The 22168-nt window shown below is 43.6% G+C and overlaps 1 protein-coding gene across 1 annotated transcript in view; it reads right to left on the reverse strand.

Annotated features, from left to right (window-relative positions):
• The window catches only part of PLXNA4 (plexin A4), a 596306-nt gene extending 576091 nt beyond the window's left edge, over nucleotides 1–20215 (reverse strand). Inside the window, exons 1-2 of the mRNA XM_047848901.1 lie at nucleotides 20080–20215; nucleotides 17694–17765 (exon numbers count right to left, since the gene is read on the reverse strand). The gene's annotated coding sequence lies outside the window, so the exon portion shown is untranslated. The remainder of the gene's footprint in view (nucleotides 1–17693; nucleotides 17766–20079) is intronic.
• Nucleotides 20216–22168: the final 1953 nt, after the last annotated feature.

A 22168-nucleotide genomic window follows, 5' to 3' on the forward strand; every position in this document is an offset into this window, starting at 1 on the left:
GGCAGAGAGAGAATGGGCTAGCCCCCTCCTTTTCCTGTAAGGACATTCATCCCATTGCGGGAGCTTGACTCTCATGGCCTAATCACCTCCCAAAGTCCCCACCTCCAAATACCATCGCAGTAGGACTTCGACCTAAGAATTTGGGGATGGCTCTGTAGCCTGCTTGGGATTCTCTCTCTCTCTCAATCTCTCTCTCTCTCTCTCTCTCTCTCCCTCTCTCTCTCTCTCTCTCTCTGCCCCTCCCTTGCTCGTGCTCACTCTCTCTCTCTCTCAAAATAAATAAATAAACTTAAAAAACAAAGAAGAATTTGGGGAGAGCACAGGCAGTCAGTGCCATCAGCAACCACCCTTGACCATTTGGAAATGACCAGAAATCTACTAAGACACCAGAAAAAAAGGCACTATGGAGGGAAACACCAGAACATCCTCTTTTCTGTTTTTCTTTCCTCTCTTTCCCCATTACCACCTTCTGCTTTCTGATCCCTTCACTATCTGATCCCTTCACTGTTGCATATGTATCTGTGAGACAACCGGAAAGCTACCCCAGAATAGTCCCCCTCCTACCTCTCTATATCAACAGAAACATTATGAGTCAGGAAAAAAATTGCAAAGTCCTGGTTGATTGGGTCTCATGATCTCATAGCACTCGGTAGAAATTTAGAGCTTTAAGGAAATGAAGATGATCCAGTTCCACTTGCTTCCTCTCTGAGGTCCAGAGAGGTGACATGGCACACCCAAGATCACACAACTACTTAGTGAAAGGGCAAGACCCCAACTCAGGTCTCCTGTCTTCCAGGATGATGTGGTTTCTACTATACCACAGAAGCCTACGATATAGGTTTATTATGTAAAATCCATAAAACATCAGCTTGAGTCCTCTCGTCCCTGTGGAGGTTCCAAAAATATCAGATCATGGTTTATGCCACTTTCAAGTTCACAGAGGATCATTTTCAGAATGCCCTCCCCCATGAGGTCAGAGTCATGCTTCCCATCACAGCCTGGGACGTGCATGCAGAATGATGGTCTCCACATTTAGACAATGACTCATCATTTCGAATGTCACTGGGTTTGGAACAACTTGAAAGAGAAGGAAGGAGAGTGATGTTGAAATCTCAGCAGAGTATGCTGATAAAGACATGCTCCTGCTTACAAAAGGCAAAAGGGAATGTTTCCATCCCCTCCCTCACTGGCTGATAGCCAATTATCACTAAGACTCGGGTACCAAGAATTGTTTTAACAAAGGAAGGACTGATGAAGGAAAATGTCTACAGACATTTCAAACTGGATTGCATTCTGGGTGATCATGATTTGTGAAGATCAGTGAGAAATATAAATCAGATGTAGGAAGAAGTCCACAGTGATGGACAGAACTTTTATATACATCAGTTGATGCAAAGCTGGAAGAAATCTCCAGTCCTTAACCACCCCCAAAACTTACGATCTAATGAGATTCGGAATGAACACTTGGGACAAATTATAGAGACATCTATAGAAGAACAAACAAACAAAATGATCCAAGTGAGATAGGGTAAATCAAGGACTTCATGAAGAAATGTGAGGTTTGTGCCTTGAGACTTGGAAGGAAAAAAAGGCTTGACGGTGAGAAGACAAAGCAGACGTACAAGGCAGATGAGTGGCTATTACATGTGCCCAGAAGGAGGGGTTATGGTAAGAGCAGCCAGTCTTTACATCAGGACGATAAGACTATTTATATTCGTTCATTTCTCTTTACACAATGACTTCAGGAAAGAGGTAAGGCAGGGATCCTCTCCATTTTACAGAGGGGGAGAAGGATTTGTAGACTAAGTGGCTTGCCCTAGGGGTCACAGCCAACAAGTGGTAGAGCTAATCTTGAACTGAGGATTTTGTACTCCAACTATAGAGTATTTTAGGGCTCCCTTAATGACCTTAATAAAAATAGGAACATAGACAAAGTGACAGCTTTGTATAGGGTAAGGTAATATGCTATGTACTTCCAAAGGACTCAATAGTTATAAACCTGACCTGTTTGATTTGTTGGTCAAGAGTCCTTGGGGCACCGTGGGGCAATCATGATCTCAGGGTTGTGAGCTCAAGCCCCACATTGGACTTGGAGTGGAGCCTACTAAAAACAAAAACAAAAAACGGTCCTAGAATCTTAATTAATGATATCAAAGTCACAGTTTCAGTGTCTCAGGGAGCAGGATTGAGAACATAACTGCAAGCCATTGTTCTCTTAGCTCACTCAGGTATACTAGTAACACATAGGGGGCAAGTAACACATAGAGCCCTCAATTTTAGAAAAGAGATCTCTCGGGGCGCCTGGGTGGCTCAGTCGGTTAAGTGTCCGACTTCGGCTCAGGTCATGATCTCACGGTTTGTGAGTTCGAGCCCCGTGTCGGGCTCTGTGCTGACAGCTCAGAGCCTGGAGCCTGCTTCGGATTCTGTGTCTCCCTCTCTCTCTGCCCTTCCCCTGTTCATGCTCTGTCTCTCTCTGTCTGAAAAATAAATAAAAACATTAAAAAAAATTTTAAAAAAAGAAAGAAAGAAAAGAGATCTCTCAATGCACAAATCTCCACAGATGGAAAAATACCTCCAAACACCTACTCAACACTGGATTGCGCCAAATTCTTTCTGCATGCAAAGAGTGGCATAATTGTTAATTTGAAGTTGAACTGGGCTGGACACTTAATTCTTTTCCCTTGCAGCCTGGCTTCAGAAGCTTCCAGCTGGAATCAAGCCACATCTCTGCACAGAATCATCCACCCTTTAAAGAGTGTCAGGTTCAAATTTGCTTAACTTTTATCCCTAATTAAGAAGGCCAGAGAAATACTTGGTAAATACTTTGGGTCTAATTAAGTCTGATTGCATGACGAAATGGAATAAGTGTATTCAACTTTTTACATTTTGAAATTCCAAAGTGATCCTAGGCTCTCCACTGGCCACAGATGATAGCCCTTTGCATGTGAAGTACACAAACTATTGTCCCCAGCTGGTTACTGGCTCAGTGGCACAGTAACCACAAAATTAACCAATTCTCAGGCACTGCAAAATGAGCTGTGTCTTTTGCCATAATTCTCTCTGGAGCACCACATCATCCTCTACCCTTACACACATGCAAGAGTCCTGGGTTTCCTTCTTTCCTCCATTGGCATTTTCTCCCTTGTCAAGGATTCTCAACCATGGCTGCATATTGGGATCGTTTGGGAGTTTTAAAAATCCCAATGGCTGGGTGGCACCCCCAGATTTAGTTGATTTGGAGAATAGCCTGGTGTAAAAATTTTTTTGAAGCTTCTCAGATGATCCTAATCCACTAAGGTCAAGAACTGCAACTAAGGGATCTTATCTAGTGCCTAGGTTTTAAATCCTAGCCATAGGCTATACTAGCAAATTTAATCTCTTGTTTTGGGCTCTACCCAGAGTTCCAGAATCATTCATTCAAACTACCTACTTGACATGTCCACTTGGATATCTAAAAGGCTTTGCAAACTTCACAAGTTGAAAGTACAACTCTTAATTTCTCCTCACCTTTAATATGTTTCTCTTCCAATAGTCCTCATTGTAGTAAGCAGCTCAAACCAAAAGCCTAGGAACCATCCTGATATTCTCTCTTTTCCTCATATGTCTCACCAAATTCATCAGCAATGTTCTGTTTGTTCTACAATCAAAGTAGACCTCATAACTGTTAAGGTAGGCAGCTTCCAGGAAGAGCCCCAATGATTCCATTGTCATGGTATTCACATCCTTGTATAGTCCCTTCCCACATTGTACTTGGTTGGTCTCCATGACCAATAGTAGATGACAGAATTGATAGTATGTTACTTCAGAGATTAGGTTATGAAGACTGTGACTTCCATCTTGTTCTCCCCATTACCACCCCTATTCTGGGGGAATCAAGCTGCAAGCTGCCATGTTGTAAACAGCCCTTGGAGAGGCCCAAGTGGTAGGGAACAGAAGCCTCTGGCCAATAGCCAAAAAAGGAACTAAGCATTCCAAAAACCACATGAATAAGATTTAAAGTGGAGTATCTAGACCAGTCAAGCTTTGAGATGACTATAGCCCTAGCTAGCAGTTTGACTATTATCTCATGAGAGACCCTAAGCCAGAAATAGCCAAGTAACTTGATCTTAGATCCCTAACCCACAGAAACTCTATAATACAAGTATTTATTGTCTTAAGTTGCTAAATTTGGGGGTAATTGGTTATATGACAATAGATACTACACTCATCTGCATTTTTGTCACCTCATGGCTGACACCTCAGCCACTTCATGGCTATCATGCCCCTCCAACCTACCTCCGTTTCTTATCTGGACTACTGTGATAGTTTCCGTTTTCCCACTTCTGCTCTCCAACAACTTATTACTCTCAATTATATTCTTTAAATAAAATTAGTTCACATCCCTTCCCTATTTAACACCCTTCAATAACTTCCCATCTGACTTAGAATAAAACCCAGTTCCCTACAACAGCCCTTCCTGATCTGATTCCAATCTTTATCTCCAAATTGTTCTTGTACCTCTCTTCCCATTTCTTATTGTGTTCTAGCAGCATTATCCCTTCATTTTATATTAAGACCTTTGGTTTCTTTTATGGCGAGAGAAGCTGAAGGAAAGAGGGATACTTTTAATATCAGGAGAATAGGATCCTGGTAACATTGTTCAAAATAGAAATGACTTTTTGCTACATCTCTGGCAAGTATTTGTCAAGCTTGGAGGCCACACAGTGTATTGTGGGAAAAGGAGAGGTGCTTTTGCTTCCGGCAATATGTTAGAATAAATGAAGAGAAAATATCTTCCCAGTAGAGAATACCTAAAAATGCTGGGTAAAACAAAGAACACATTTCAAAGTATGGCTTAGCTAGCAGCAAAATAAGGGAACCAATCAGACACAATAAAAATAAAAAAGTGCAATTTGATGGGAATGAGTAAGCTACAGAGACATTTTCCTTGTGGAAAACTGTGTATTTCCTAGTGATCTATAGCCAGGGTTATCGTCATCCCAAATACAAATTTTCTCTGAAATAATGGACCCTCAACTCAGACATCTTGATATTTTCACAAATGAAGAACAAAATCACAAAACACATGGGGAGTACAAGCCAATACGTGTCAGAGTCAACAGAAACAATAAATTGCAGAATCAGACCCACTGGACCTACAGGTATTGAATTATCAGAGAAAGATTTTTAACATGGTTAAAAAATAAGAGGTAATTCACAGTATTATGAAGGAGCAAAAGATTATCAAAGTTGAACAAACTTACTTTAAAGAAACCAAATATAACTTCATGAAACAAAAATTATAATATGAAATTTAAAACTCATTGGAGTGGGTTAAAGTGCAGATTAGACACAGGAAAAATATATACCTAGATTGGAAGATATAGCTAAAAACTTATCCGAATGCATCAGGAAAAAAGAAAAAAAATGATAAAAATAAAATTAAGACACATAAATGAAAGAAGGAAAAGATACAACTTAAGTATAATTGGGGTTACAAAAGATGTAACTAAAAAGAGAAAGAAAAAATACTTGAAAGTTAATGGGTTAGAATTTTCCAGAGTTGACAACACTTCCTAGTTTCAGGAAACCCAACAATTCCAAGCAGGGCACGTCATAATGAAACTACAGAAGTCAAGTTAACTGAAAAAAGAGGGGAAAAAAATGTTGTACACAGATCATTCCAAAAATGACATGTGCTATATAAAGAATTTAAATAGGATGATGTGAGAGCCTAGGACTTGGGAGCTACATCAGACTTGGTGATGAGGGAAGGTGCCATTTAAGCTGAAATCTGAATGACAGAGGGAGCCAGGTACATAAAGTCATGGAAAACAGCAGTGCAGACATAGGGAAGAGTTAATGCAAAACTCCCATATCTGTCTGACCTAACTTCTCTGAGCCTCAGTTTTTTCATCTATAAAATGGGGATAGTATTTTCCTCAAACTTGTTGTGAGGTTCAAATGAAATTTTGTATGTGAAGTACTTTAAAAATCTTTGAATTGTGGGGTGCCTGGGTGGCTCAGTCAGTTAAGTGTCTGACTTCAGCTCATGTCACGATCTCATGGTTTGTGGATTCGAGCCCCACATCGGGCTCTGTGCTGATGGCTCTGAGCCTGGAGCCTGCTTCAGATTCTGTGTCTCCCTCTCTCTCTGCTCTTCCCTGCTCGTGCTCTGTCTCTCTGTCTCTCAAAAACAAATAATCATTGAAAAAAAATTTTTTTTAATCTTTGAATTGTAATGTCCATGATAATTTTACAGAGGCAGCCTAGCTTCCTGTAAAGAATACAGACTTTGGACCACCCAGACCAACATTCTTGGCCTGTTAATTCATCTGCAAACACTCTGATATCCAGTTCTCATTTGTTGAATGAGAATGATGCAGTTGCCATAAAGATTAAAGGGTAAAACATTCACACAGAACCTAGTGCTTTGCCTTGCAAAAAGAACTTGATAATCATTAGCTTAGCTCCCAGCCCTCTACTAAAATGTTACCTTTCCCGTAAAGGCTCTAGAGGCCTCCTCTACCCTCCACATCCTGACTTCAGCCACTTCTCTCTCTTCTCTGCTTGCTTACTGTACTTTATCTGTAAGTCTCTCCTTTTTTGTTTTGTTTTTCATTTCTCCCAGTGGTCTGTAAAAGTCATTCCAAAGATTCATTCTATCCATCTTTTATCCCCCATACTATCTAACCCACGATCTTGCACATCATAGATATTTAATAAAATATTATGAGTGCAAGAACATATGAATTAGAATTGGAATATCTCTACCATCACTAAGCCAACTATTTCATAAGGCAGCTAACTGCATGGTTATAGTTATTTAAAGCTTCTTTCTCATATCAAGTCAAAATCTGCCAGTGGAGATCTTACACTAATGGCCCCCAGTGAATCATATCTCTGGTATTCATATACTGATATTGTCTCCCCACTTTGACCTTGGGCTTGCCCCTACAATTCATTTTGGCCAATGGGATACACATGATGCAAGTCTTTGTGCCTTGGGCTCACCCTCTTGGATCACTGCCATCACCATTGGAGGAAGTCCAATTTTACCTCCTTGAAGATTCAAGACCAAGTGGTCTGAGGGAGCCAGCTGAGCCCAGAGCCTTGCCAATCTACAATCAGACTATAGTTGTATCAGCCCTGGCAAAACCAGCAGAAGAACCACCCAATCAACTCATAGCATTGTGAGAAATAATAAACCAGTGTATTAAATTAATACATTTTGGGGATGGCTCATTATACAGAAATAGAGAGCTGAAATACTTCCCCCTTTAACTTCTACCTTCCATTTATAAAAGGAAGAATGATCCTTCTTCCACAGGTCAGGCCTTCAAATGGCTAAATACTCTTCTGAACACCTTTAGTTCTTCAACAAATTTTTGCAGTAGGCGAAAGGTGCTCTGGTTTGTCCCTCTTTTTTACAAGTGTGGGGCTCAGTAAAGAAACACACGCACCTGTGTTCTGACCATGGACCTCTCAGAGAGACTGCAAATCGCATTGGTCTAGACGCTGTGCTTCTGGTCATGTGGCAAAGTCAGTGTTAGTGTGGCGTTTTTGACATCCCCATCACATAGTTGTTCATAAGGCACTTGGGATCTTAAATCATAGACCCTTTCCCATGAACAGTTGTGAAGCCACATCTTCCAAATCTTGTACATGAAAACCTGACCATTTGAACCCATGTGTAGGTACCTATTAAATTGGTCATAACAGTTTTGGCCTGTAGGGGACTTTTGAAACCCAAACTCTATATAGCAATGGACCTCTACAACATTAAATTCAATGGTGAAGTGTCTGTCTTCAACAACCTCTGACCTAGTTGATTGATCACTCTCTCCTCCTGGGGATGCTTTCTTTCCTCACAAAAATCTGTCTCAGTTTCCATCCTATCCCATTGGCTGTTCCTTCTGAGTCTTTGCTGGGTCTTTGGACCTCTTCTTTCTTTATCTACCTAGCTCCCTAAAGCCATCTATAGACTGAACAACTCCCAACACTATTTCTCCCATCCTAATATCTCTTCTGAATCTCAGAATCATATTATCCCATTGCCTGCTGAAGATTTTTAACTACAGAATGGGCATCTTAAAATGTAACCTATCTTGCAGAGAAAGAGGCACCTTCTTATTCTGTTGGTGGGAATGCAAACTGATGCAGCCACTCTGGAAAACAGTATGGATGTTCCTCAAAAAGTTAAAAATAGAACTATCTTACAACCTAGTAATTGCACTGCTAGGTATTTATCCAAAGGATAATTGGATAACACTGATTTGAAAGGGCACATGCACCCCGATGTTTATAACAACATTATCAACAAAAGTCAAACCATGGAAAAAGCTCAAATGTCCATCAACTGATGAACAGATAAAGAAGATGTAGAATATATACACAACAGAATATTACTCAGCCATCAAAAAGAATTAAATCTTGCCATTTAGAATAACATGGATGGAGCTAGAGAGTATTATGCAAAGCAAAATAAGTCAGTCAAAGACAAATATCATATGACTTCACTTATATGTGAAACAAAACACATTAACATTGGGGAAGGGGGAAAAAAAGGAAAGCAAACCATGAGAGATTCTTAACCATAGAGAACAAACTGAGGGTTGATGGAGGGAGGTGGATGGGGGATGGGCTAAATGGGTAATGCACATTAAGGAGGGTACTTGTTGGGAAGGGCACTGGGTATTATACATAAGTGATGAATCACTAAATTCTACCTGAAACCAATTTTACCATGTATGTTAACTGACTAGAATTGAAATAAAAACTTGAAATAAAAAAAAAGAAAAAGAAGAGGTGATATATATAATATATATAATATATTACTCACCCATAAAAAAGAATGAAGCCTTGCCATTTGCAACATGGATACAGTTAGAGAGTATTATAAGTGAAATAAGTCAGTCAGAAAAATACAAATATGATTTCACTCATTTGTAAAATTTAAGAAACAAAACATATGAAGGGAAAATAAGAGAGGCAAACCAAGAAACCAAGGCGAACTCTTAACTATAGAGAACATACTGATGGAATCAGAGGGGAGGGAGGTGGGGAGGTGGGTTAAACAAGTAATGGGGATAAGGAGTACACTTGTGAGGAACAATGTGTGTTGTACTGAAGTGTTGAATCAATATACTGTGCACCTGAAAATAATATTCTATTGTATGTTAACTAACTTGAATTTAAATAAACACTTTAAAAAAATAAAAAATAATAGAAAAAGAAAAGAATGTAATCTATCTAAAATAGAACCCCTAACTCTCCACCCTTACTTCTCCCCCCAACTTCTCCTCCCCATCTCCATGGTGACTCTATTCTCAATTTTCCTGACTGCTCAGTCCAAAACCCTTGGAAAAACTGACTCCCTTCTCACATTCCACATCTGACTTATCAACAGATCCCTACAACTCTGCCTTCAAAGTATCTACAGAGTCTTACCATTTTCACCACCACTCCCATGCACACCCTAGTCCAAACCACCTAGTCCCAAACCCAGACTGTTAGAATATTCTCCTAATTGGTCTCCCAGCTTCTGCTCTTAAAGCCCACATTAGCCCTTTCTGCATATGGCAGCCAAAGTAATCATTTAAGACATAAGTCATCTGTACCTCTCATCTCAGTGGCTTCCCATGTCACCCAGAGTAAAATCCAAAGCCATTACCATGGCCAGAATGCTCTGTACGATCTGGCCTTAGCTGCCCCTCAATCTCACCTCTTCCTATTCTCACCTCCACTCACCGCATCACAGCCACAACTGGCCTTCTTGCGTCTTCTTGTGGCACAAACCTCCCAAGCATCCCCCTGCCTCAGAGTCTGCATTTGTTCTTCCCACCACCTAAAGACACCATTCTCCTGAATCTTAATTGGCCCTCTTCTTCACGTTACACAAGTCTCCGCTCAAAGGTCACCTTATCAGAGAAGCTGTCTTTCTGAGGCCAGCAATAACCCCCGTCACAAGCTGCTTGGTATCCATTCTTACCCCACCTGACATGTCAGTCTGTCTCCCCCTCCAGCATGTAAGCTCCATGACAGCAGAGGCTTTGTTTTGTTCACTGCTACATCCCCAGTGCTGGAACCAAGCCCAGCCCAGCCTAGGTGTCAATATTAGTTGATAAATGAATGCACTCTCCCTTCTAGCTTTGAGCCATCTGCAAAATGGATGTGTGTGTCAATTATATATTTGTCCAAGAAACTGAATTTTTCACATGGTCAAAAGGATACAACCAAAAATAATCTCTGGGGTATGAGCAGTGGAGGCCATATCTTAAAAGATAAATAATGCTAGGTTTAGACTGTAGAAGGCCTTGGATGACCAGCCAGAATCTGGGTTGTTCACTGTAGGCAATGAGATGTCATTGGAATTCTTTGAGTGTAAAATGATAGAAACTGTCTCATAAATAACTTTCATTGGGTACATTAAAAAAAAAAATCCTACTTAGATCAATGTGGAAGCAACTTGACATTTTCTTTTTTTATTAACTGGCTTTTAGAACATGTTGACAAGTATGGTTCATTTTGAATGGTCCTAACTAATTCTCTGGACCAGGGCAGGGACCGCCGGGTCATCTGTAAACAGATGCACTTGGCTGGAAATAAATAGATACATGCATCTGTGTCTTAAGACCATATTTTACACTCATAACACATGTACTTCTTATCTAACACCTGTGCACAACTATATATAGCACACACAGAATCTTGTTTTCATATCATACAGATATGAAAGCCAGAGCTCTCTTCCAAGCCACGGAGTCTGAGGAAAAAGCTGAGAGAACAGAGTGGAAGCTCGGCAACGCACACCAGACTCCAGTGAACTCACGTGCGTGACGAATACACCGCCCAACAGCTGCCTGCTTTGACAACTCAGTGGCCCGGGAGCAGCCAGGACAACAGAAGTCTTTTCAGCATGGACAGGCTTGTGGGGGACAAGTGGGGGGCAGCTGAGGCCATTCTGAGGGTCTGTTTGCCAACTTCTTCTAAGTTAAAAACAGCGGTGACTGGAGCGGAGGCTCCGAAACGCTGTGGTCAGTCCCTCCAGCCTCCATGGGCACCAGCAAGGGGCTGGTGGGCAGCAGCTCCAGGGCTGGAAGGGGCCACGAGAAGGAAAAGCAGAAGTGATCTTCGTGCCTTGCGGCCCACACAGCAGGCTCTCAGTGGCCACCCACCCCGCAGGCCCTGACGCTCAGGAACCGAAACCAAAACCGGTTCCTTGATGCAACTAACAATGTTATTTACACTTAGCTTTTGCCTAATTAAATTGTATCTATTCTTGCCTCTAATTTTCCTACCTCCCTTCCAGAATCACATGGGATCCATTATCCCTTGACACTCACTCTTTCTCTCTCTCTCTCTTTTTCTCTCTCTCTCTTTCTCCACCCCCTTCTCCTCTCCTTCAGCTACCTGGCTTCTCTGGGTGACTCCCTCTCTGATCTTCCCTTTCCTTGTTTATTTATTCCTTACACCTGAGCACAGATCTCCGCTCACTCCACCCATTTCTTCCTATGCTACCAGTACATGGTTACATACATGATTTATCGTAGAAACAGTTTAGACTAAGGCTAACTATTATATTGACAGCTTTGAAACCTTTGACAGCTGAGAAACCTTAAGGATACTTACACAGGTATAATGCACATCAGTACCAACATACATGCTGAGTGAATTCAGAGAAGGGACAGAACCATGGGGGGTTGACTGCCACGGGCCCCTCAGAGCAGGTGGGCTTTGGGTCAGGCCTTGAAGACAGACTGAGAGGCACCAGGAAACTGTTTCTGGGATGCAGCACTGCTTACATGTGCTGCGTGGTGTCCTGGTGCTGGACCCTCCTCCGGGAACTGTGTTTAGGCTGTGGGCTACGAGATGACTTGTGGAAACTCACTCATATCCCCAGGTCATTCCCGATTATCTGTCCCCTCCCTTCAGAAAAGTCACAAAGCCAGAGAGGGAGACATCAACAGATCTGGAGTGCACACATTTGGGGGTTGCCATGGCAATGCCCTTTCCACGCCCCCCTCTGCAGCCTCAGCAAATGTTTGTCCCAAGATGCTTCTGAGAGATGGAGTAAGCCCTTGGACCTTGCCCAGCTCCAGGGAAACTGCCTCCCTTCCCTGCCCTCACCAGTCCAGCCATGGCCAGGACCTGCTAGGATGAGGGTGGGCACAAAGCTTCAGCTCCAGGTCAAGCTGGAGATAATCCTTCAGCAATGACTGTCCCGGTTTCCCATCACCTGAACAATGGAGTAGTACCAGGAGTAGAGCACAGTGTGAGCACCCTGGGGTCTCAGGAAGTTGGGGTGAAGAGGAAGCAATGAAATTCACACCTCTTAAAACCTATAAGTTTGCAGGTATATAAAAAAACAAACAAACAGCTTAGGCTTCTGCAGGCCCATCTGAGTTCTTTCTCTCTTCCTGGTCACTTTTATTTCAGAGCCCACATGAGCTGATAAAACTGATTTTTCTCTCCATTGGAATATCTTCAAAATCACTTATGAAGGAACTGCACTGGTCTTCACTGGTAAAATATGTATTTTACTTATTCATACGTTTCAGGGTAAAAATATCATTCCAGTTACAACCCTTGAGCCCAAAGTTTGCACTGCTAAGAAAATGACTCATCCATGACATTACAGGTGAATACATGACAAGGGTGCTCTGTGTCTCTCCAGTCATGAGGCAATTTACCTAGTTAATTCATCTCCTTAGAAAGGGGCATTTTCCCAAATGGAATGTGAGTCATTTAGGCATGAGAAGAGTTTTTAACTTCACAAATGTAACATCTCTTCTGCTGTGTTCTTCTCCATTAGGGAAAGTTTGATTATTAACATACGGCATTTTAAGAAATTGGTCCTGCATAATGACACTCTTCATTTCTATTCACTCTCTCCTCTCTTTGGTGAAGCTCATGGTTGACTTTCAGCTAAGATCTTTCTTTAGCATTTCTTCTGGGATTCCAGAGATTTTACAGGTGGTTAAGCAATTGATATACTTAAACTTTTAGGCAAATAAATGCTCAGAATGCATGCAGTGTTGAGTCACAACCATGCTGACTGCAGGTACAACGACATCATTTGACTGCAGGATCGTGGAAGCCTGTGCATTCAGTGGCTACAATGAGCATGTAGAAATTTAGAGCCAGCATTTTACAATAGCAAAAGCACTTTCCAAACATTTGCTCATCTTATCATAATCTTCTCAAGACCGGCTAGACTGAGCCATATGTCTTAGCCATATTCCATCCCCAAGCTTCATCATAATGCCTGGAACGTCATAAATATTTAATAGACTTTGTTGAATGAACAAATGCATTCCCTGAACCATTCAGTGGATATTCAAATTTAGAGATTAAAGGAAGCTAGTAAGTATCAGAGGCTGGACACAAGGACAAGTTTGGCTACTAATAAGCTTTCCCGGATCCTACTAAATCATTACCTTGTGGGGGATAGAAAGAAAAGAAAAGAAAAGAAAAGAAAAGAAAAGGAAAGAAAGGGAAAGGTAAGAAAAGAAAGGAAAAGAAAAGAAAGGAAAAGAAAAGAAAGGAAAAGAAAAGAAGGAAAGAAAGAAAGAAAGGGAGAGAGAGGGAGGGAGGAAGGAAGGAAGGAAGGAAGGAAGGAAGGAAGGAAGGGGATAGTAATACTTACAATTCTTTTGGGGGTGGGGACAGAAAGAAAAATGGTCTGTTAGGATTTACAAAGAGTTTAAATGATCCAGTTGGAAGATCTTGGGGATTATGTACAAGATACAGCATGGTATCATGTGAAAATGGAGCCAGAAACACCTTAGACAGCCTCACTGCTATGCTTTACTACTTCTGTCTACATTGTGTTATTGCTGTGAGCATTAAATGGAAAAGTGTGATGGTTATTTGTATGTGTTGACTTGGCTAGGCTATTGCACCCAGTTGTCTAGTCAAACATCAGTCTAGGTATTGCTGTGAAGCTGTTTTTAAGATGTGATTAACATTTAACTCAGTAGACTTTGCATGGAGCAGATTACTCTCCATATGTGGGTGGACCTCATCCAATCAGTTGAAGGCCTTAAGAACAAAGACTGAGATTCCTTTTCTAAAGGAAGGATTCTCCTCAAGACTACAACATAGAAAACTTATGTGAGTTTTTTAGCCTGCTGAGAAATTCAGATTCAAGACTACAGCATCGACTCTTCCCTGAGTTTCCAGCCTGCTGGTTTGCCCCACAGATTTCAGATTTGCCAATCCCCACGATTCCGTAGCCAGTTCCTTACAACAAGCCTCTCAATCTCTCCGTGTATGTGTGTGTGTGCTATTGGTTCTGTTTCCATGAAGAACCTTGATTAAGATAGTAAGTCCAGCCCCCACACGGCCCCTGACAGAGAAAGTACCCAAATGTTCATTCTCTTCCATTATCTTCCCTGGATCTATCTCATCTTCCTATAAAACATATGAATACCTGCTTGCAAGATGCCAAATGGGCAAAGATCCAGCAATAGCAATGACCTGCCCAAGGTCATGACCAGTCCATAACAATCTTAGGACCCAAATCCTCAGCTTCCGACTCATCACCTGTTTATTCTTTTTCTTCCTGTTACCAACCCACCTTTCCACCCCCAATCCACCCAGCTGCTATGCCCGCTGAACCCTAGGAATCAGAGTTCCCCTCCAGCAAGGAGGCACTATAGTCATTTGGGCCATGATTACACTCTAACCTTGCATATTTACTTGAGATTTCTCCATCCTGGCAGCAGAAAGTGTTTCAGTGACAGCCCAGCTAGCTCAGTTTGTATTTGCACTTGAAGCTCACACGGCCCGTCATGCAGTGAGCTTGGCCCAAAGCCCAGTATCACTGCTGTGACATCTGCCTCTAAGAGCCTGTGTCTCCACCACTTTTTTCTTGGATTTTTCTTAGGTTCAACCTGTCTGTCTGTCTGCAGTCAGTTAGCTGAGTCACAAAGCCAGCATTAAAAAGACCTTCAGATGATAAAGGATTTTACTCCCCTCCATAATTACCAACTGCAATTGGTTAGTGTTGGGGGGAGGGGGTGTTCTTGAGACTCCCCTGAGGTTGCATAATTTACTAGGACCTACAGAACTCACTGAAAGCTGTTATATTCAGTTACAGTTCATTACAACTAAAGGATGTAGCTTAAAATCAGCCAAGGGAAAAGGCACATAAGGCAGAGTCCAGGAAGCTTCCATGTGCAGAGCTTCCATGGAGCCGTGGACCGCGTTAACTCCTCCCAGCAATGATGTATGACATATGCACGGAGCACTGCCAACCGAGAAAGCCCGCCTGAGCTTCGGTGTGTAGAGTTTGCACTGGGGCTCCGTGGAACTGCCAACATGGCTGACCCCTCTGGAAGTAGAGTGGATACCACATGGCCAAAAGCCCCTATCAGAAATCACATTGTCCAGTGTGGCTCAAGGCTTCCACTTCCTATCAAGGGGAATATTCCAAGGGCCTAGAGATCACCTCCCAGTAGAGATCAGCTCCCAGTAGCTGAGAGCAAAGGCTAGACCTTTCTATGTGTAAACTCAGTTTCTTTACTGTAGACCCACCCCATGGCGTATCAGAGGGAGCAACTCAACTCTGCAGTATTCTATAGCCACCTGCCATGTTCTTAACTCTGACTGGTACTTTTGAAAATGAAAGCTTCTTGTCTCAGGGGTCCAGGAGAGGGACTGGGGAGGACTCCTTGCTCCCCAGACCCACTGCTGACATTTAACGAGATGGCAGGTCAGCGTGAGGCCCACAAGGGAGTGCTGTGGTTTGTCCCTTGGCCTTCTTCCTTGGTACACTCTTACAGGGGTTAGCACCAATTCTGGGGGTAGCCCGAACCTTCCAGCCCCAGTGAACTAGCCAACGCACTCCTTTCTGCTTATTGCAACCTCAGCTCATCGGACGGTGGCATCTTCGCTTGTTTTAAAATGCCTCTGCTTTCAACTGCCTAGCTTACCACAGTTGTGTCAGAAAGAATTCACCAGATTTGCATTAAGTGGTGAGACTGCTTAAGCTTTACAAAAGAAGACTCCTTACGGGCTCTAGCCATGAGCCGGTTTTCCCATGCTGGAAGGCAGAGGATCCAGACTGAAGAGAACACGGCAGCAGGCAGGACTTGAGTCACATGAGAGAAGCCAGTACTGATGACTGATAAGGGTGGTGAGGGAGGATGCAAGGGAGGCACACAGGTGGGCCACCTGTGTGGGGGCTCAGCCAGACAGACCACAGGTGCGAGGATAAACAGTACAAACGCTGCATCCCAAGGGCAGACTCTGGGCATCACTGGCAAGGTGGGAGGGCCCCTCCCACCCCAGCTAAGCATCTGCCCAGCATCCTCCAGCAAACTTCCTTCCACCTCAGGAATGGGGCACTTGGGTCAGTTCACCCTCCTGGTTCCCTCCCTCTATCTCACAACTAACACAAGACCTGTCCCAAGTCTTGTCCTTCGAGGGCCCTGGCTGGGAAGTAGCAAATCTGCTTTGCTGAATGGAACTAAGGTGTTACAACTAATAACGTGGTCAGATGATGTTTTGCCTTTAACAAGGGCTCCAATGCCTCATTCAAGAGAGACCAGTGGCCCAAGGGATGTTTTCACTTTCATAGGTAATGGGCTTCGCCTGGCGTGAACCCCATCCGCAGAAGCAAGGAGACTCAAAGAAACAGGCAAGCTCAGTGTCTTCATACCAATATTGTATGGATATAAAATAAAGAGATTCTGTAAGTAACCTGGGTTTGCCATGTTTCAAAGTCTGATTCCAGAAACCTGGACAAGCCAGCTCACCCCTGCCTTACCCCAGCTTCATCCCTCTGCAACAAGGTCTTTCCTACCCTGGCGGTCCCACAGAACTGTGCTTGAGCAGACCCAGTCCCGTGTCCCATTGACTGACATTATCCTGTGACGTTTGGGATGGGGCTGGGCAGGGACCTCATCTTTTATATCTCTGAGTCCCATGGTGCTTAGCAGGTCAAAATGGAATCGGCATTAACCGCCCCCCCCCCCCCGCCCCGCCCCAGCTACACCAGCCCTGGTTCTGATTCCAGAGCTACAGGAAGAGAGGAAAGCGGGCAACTTTGTCCTCATTTCCTGACTACGTCAGTCCCAGTTCTCCTCTCTGCAAGGACAGTGGGACGTAGGAAAAGGTCAGGCGCAGAGTCCCCAGAAACAAAATGTAAACCGTGACGATCTGCCAAGACTGAATCTTCAGGATTAAAATCTCATTTCCCAAATAGTGAGGGCACCAGCTGATCAGAGACACCTCTCCCTGGGGGTTCCCTGGCAGCTGAGCTCAACACTCCCCACCCCGTTACCGTACAGGTAGCAACAACTATCTGGGGGCTGAGAGGACGTTGCACAGGACTGGACTGTACTTTACACAGATGATTACCTTTCAAAGGCTCCTTATTAATCATCAAAACAAAAACAAGCCCACTTGACTGGAGTTCCTTTCCTGGCTCCTTTATTCCAGGGGCCAACAACTCAGCCCTGTCAGCCCCACCTCAGGGGTCCAGACGCCAAGCCCAGACCTGGTTGTAGCTAAGACATGCCGTCCACATGTTCACATGCCATTACCAACTTTCTGTGACCTTAATCTAACCTCTTCCTCCCCAATTACTTCTCCCTAAAACGGGAGTAAACTAACTGCAGAGATCTCCTATGGAGGAGCAAAGTGACACATTCCAACAAGAGCCAGGAACACCTGCAGACGCAGCGAGCACTATTTTTACGTCCTACCTGAAAGCAAGTCTTTCCACAGAGTCTGCTGTGTTGGCTTTTCTGCCCATAATATTTGTGGTCGGATCATGCCTGTATTTAAACCAAACACAACATTTAAGCCACCAGAAATAAGAAAACAAAAAGGGGAAAATTCCATCACATATTTTTAGGGGATTTCTTTTTTAGTCTATTCATCCAGATGGTGATAATTAGTGGGATCGCCTGCCTGCACCTGTTGTTGTTTATGTACACATTTCACCTATAGGAACGTGTTGGGAACTTTCTGGATGAGTCTAACAAGTGATGCTGAGGGATCAGACACAAACTATTGCAAGGAATCACCCTTCAGTTGGTGGAAGCAGGAATAGAGCCCATGGTGCTTATAGGGACATAAAAAGCCAATGACAACTTGGCCTGAAAGCCTCAGAGACTCCTATTCCTGCCTTCAATAAAGCTGCTTGCACATCATGAACACAAACACCTGGTTATAGTGAGAGCAGCCACATCAGTAACTTGGTGTTTCTTAAAAATCTCCACACTAGGGCCACACACTAGACCTACTGAATTGAATTCTTTGAAGACATCTATGTTAAAGTGATTCTGACACTTGTTTGAGTTTGGAGTCTTCTGGACTGGAAGAATTCATGATTTTGAATGGAGACCTTGGTTCTGTTCCAGGTATGGCACTAATTTCCTATGTAACACTGGGCAAGTGACTTTCTTCTGGGCCTATCTCTCAAATAAGGATGTTGGACTTGAATAAGTGAATTCCTGCTTATGTCCTAGAAGCCCCAGGGTTTCCTTGGAGGTTCCAGAAGCTTCAAAGGGGAAGGGAGTAGGAAGAGAATAGTTTGGGCTTGGTGTTCCCTGCCTTAAGAGTTAATCATGGGGGCTGCTAAAAATATATTTACAATGGCCTGACATTAAGCAAGATCAATTGGGAGTATCTTCCTGGGATGCCTGAAATGCACAGCCCTGGGAGTAGTTTGCAGTGCCCTAAATGGGCATGGGATTTTAGAAATCGTATTTTTAAAGTGGTCATCCCTGCGGGGGGGTCAAGGATTTGGATTGTGGGACCTCAAGAGTGCCACTTAATTTCTGGGAGTTTTGATTTCCTCATCCTTCAAAGTGAGGGGTTTAAAAGAGTTAGGGGTCTAACATTTTGCCATTCCAGTGGTTAGGATGGTCTACATCTAATCCATACCGCCGCCCCCCCTCACCCCCCCACCATGCTGTGAGCAGACCTAGGTAGAATGCTACCTGTGGCTAGAACCAAGGTGATTCAGTTGATCCCCTGGGAACATGAGGCACAGCCTTGACCTCACTACCATCTGCTATGGACTGAGTTGGGCCCCTTCCTCCCTTCATATGTTTGAAGTCCTAACCCCAATGTGACCGTACTAAGAATTAAGGTTAGATGAAGTCATAAGGGTAGGGTTCTCATCTGGTTGGATTGGTGGCCTTATAAGCAGGGACACCAGAGAGTTCTCTCTCTCTCTCTCTCTCTCTCTCTCTCTCTCTCTCTCTCTTTCTCTCTCTCTCTCTCTCTCTCTGTCTCTTCACATGTGCACTGAGGAAAGACCACGTGAGGACCCAGTGAGCATGCAGCTGTCTGTAAGCCAGGAAAGGAGGCCTCACCAGAACCTGATCATGATGGCATCCTAATCTCAGACTTCCAGCCTCTAGAACTGTGAGTAAATAACTGTCTGTTGTTTATGCCACCCAGTCTATGGTATTGTGTCATGGCATCCCAAGCTGAGCCACCACCATGCTGTGATGTTAGGTTCTTCGGCCACAGTCAGCTGAGGTAGCCATGCATCTATGCGTGGATGCCACATTGGGCCTTATGGCAGCTACTTCATCATAAAAAGTCACTTGCTCTTACTTATTTACTTTTTTTAAATTTTTTTAAATGTTCATTTTTAAGAGAGAGAGAGAGAGTGCCTGTGGGGAAGGGGAAGAGAGAGAGGGAGACACAGAAGCCAAAGCAGGCTCCAGGCTCTGAGCTGACAACACAGAGCCCAATGTGGGGCTCAAACTCATGAACTGTGAGATCATGACCTGAGCCGAAGTCAGACACTTAACCGACTGAGCCACCCAGGCACCCCTCACTTGCTCTTAGAGTACGAGACTTTCCTCCCACACTAAAATGAAGCCCCTTGAGGGCTAGAAGTTTGACATTTTCTTTTTTTTCTACATTATCAGACATTTGGGCAGATGAAGAAATGGAGACGCTGAAGTTGGTGGTTCCCGCCCTGCCCCACCCACGGAGAGAGGATGGTTTCTACTTCTGAGTGTTTGCTATTGTGCTATTTCCCTTCGGGGCCTCAGCTCAGTGAAGACGTGTTGACAGAGTGAGTGGGAAGGGAACTGAGGGCTTCCTGGTGCTCTGGCTACTTCTTACCCTCCAGGACAGATGGAGCAGCCGTTCTCGTGGCCCAGCAGTTGGGCATCCTTGCACAGAGGGGCTTCCGATGTGGATGGAGTGGGTCCCATGGCAGGCTGGGGTGGGGCTGGCACAGCAGAGCAGGTGCTTCTGTGTTTCTCTCCAGGAAGTCCTAGAGAGTGAGGATGCTGTTTGTCAGGTTAGAAAGGCCTGTGGATTCTGGAGCACCAGGCAGGAGCCAAGTTGATAAAACACAATACCAACAAGGTTACAATTTTTGGGTTTGTTCCTATACTAATAAACACCTAAAAATTACTTGTCTAGAGCATTTTTATTTAACTAAGCACTTTCGTAAACAATGTCAGTTATTCTTTACAACAACCCTGGGAGGCACATCTTATTCCCAGTGTGTCGGCAAGGAAACAGCCTCAGCTGTGATTAACCAAATTCACCTAGTTTTTGAGCAACAATGCCGAGACATGAAGCCCTGTGTTCTATTCCACGTCCAACGTCCTACTTCATCCAAGATTTGCTTCACTTAGAAATCAGTAATGGCTATAGGCTGCTCTTCCACTCACCTACACATAATCCTGTGCTATTGGTTTTGGGGTGTGAAGTGAACCAGGGGAAAACTTGGACGGTTTAATATAAAGTGGTGTTTCTCGAATGGAGTGCCAGGGAATCCTAACTCCTAGCAAGATGTTACAATGTACATTTTAAAACTAGTGTGGTATTGTTTCGTAGTCAAGTTTGGGATTCGTAGTCAAGTTTGGGTAATACTATGTACAGCTTGTCATTCCTGGGAAATTAGCAATTAAAGGCTCTGAAAAGTCTTGCAGTGAAGAAGCTGGTTATAAATTTGTTTAGTTCAGCATTTGACAACACAAGTAATGTTTCTATCAACATCTTGGTTTGGAGAGAAAGTGCTGCAGGATGTAGAAACATCAGTGGCTAAGACTACAGTGGGCATTTGTTCACCATGACAGAAATAAAGGATTATTGAATTAAAAGGAATTAAAACCATTATCATTGTCAAATAAGCATGTTTAACTCCTCTCTTAAAACTTGTTACTAAAAGTACGTCAGCTAAATCTCTTTAAAGGATTAAATCATGTCATTGTTCATGTATATTTTTACCTATAGGATTAATAAAGAAAACATTAATTGCTTTTGTTTTTATTTTATCTCACTTCCTTGCATTTTCCAAGTTTACAAATAGGTATCACTTATAAACTAATACAAAACAAATAATTTAAAATAATCTGCCACCCAACAGCTAAAGATGTAGGACCAAGAGGAGACCATGGAGGGCCAAGGAAACAGAAGGAAAAACCTCAATGTGTGGCCTACAGGGTACACATAGAACATACTGGAAGGTATTGAAAACTGTGATTCTGTAGGTATGAAAACGTAGGTTCTAGATACGCAGATTTCCGGACCTGAGACTTGCGGATGTCCCAAGTCTGACTTACGTGTATCCCCATGTGCCCTAGACTACACAAGGAAGGAGAACAGAGGCTGGGGAACTTGAAGGGAGATGTGACAGGGAGTAGGACTCAGCTCACAAAGTGGGGAATGGTGACCAGGACAGCAGCATGGTGACACTCGGCAGCCTTTCCAGGGTAGACAGGGTAAGCGGATGTGCAGGATCAGTTGGAACCAGGCAGAAAAGTGGTGGTTGTGGTAACGGGAGCCCTCGGTTAACCTCTACGCGAGGCACTGTTCTGAGAGCTTTATGATTGACTCACTCAATCCTCACAACCCATCCCTGTGTGTGTGTGTGTGTGTGTGTGTGTGTGTGTATATATATATATATATATATATAAACTGTGGCAAAAGAGGCTACAGAGAATCTCCAAGGTCACAGAGCTAGTAAGTGGCTGTCCCACGGCTGCTTCCCATGAGAGACAGACAAGGTGTATCCGCCTGAGAGGGCAGGCCCCACGTGCCCTGAAAATGGAGGAAGAGAAAGGTGCAGGCATCTATTTCCGATGGAGGAGACCGGCTATGGAAGCCCAGTGCAGGACCCCGAGTGGCCAGCTGTGCCTGGGAGGACGATATGGAAAACCAGAAATGGGGGGTGAGGGCCTGGCCAGAGAAGGCCAGG

This window comes from Prionailurus viverrinus, chromosome A2 (genome assembly GCF_022837055.1).
Source record: "Prionailurus viverrinus isolate Anna chromosome A2, UM_Priviv_1.0, whole genome shotgun sequence".
Classification (NCBI taxonomy): Eukaryota; Metazoa; Chordata; class Mammalia; order Carnivora; family Felidae; genus Prionailurus; species Prionailurus viverrinus.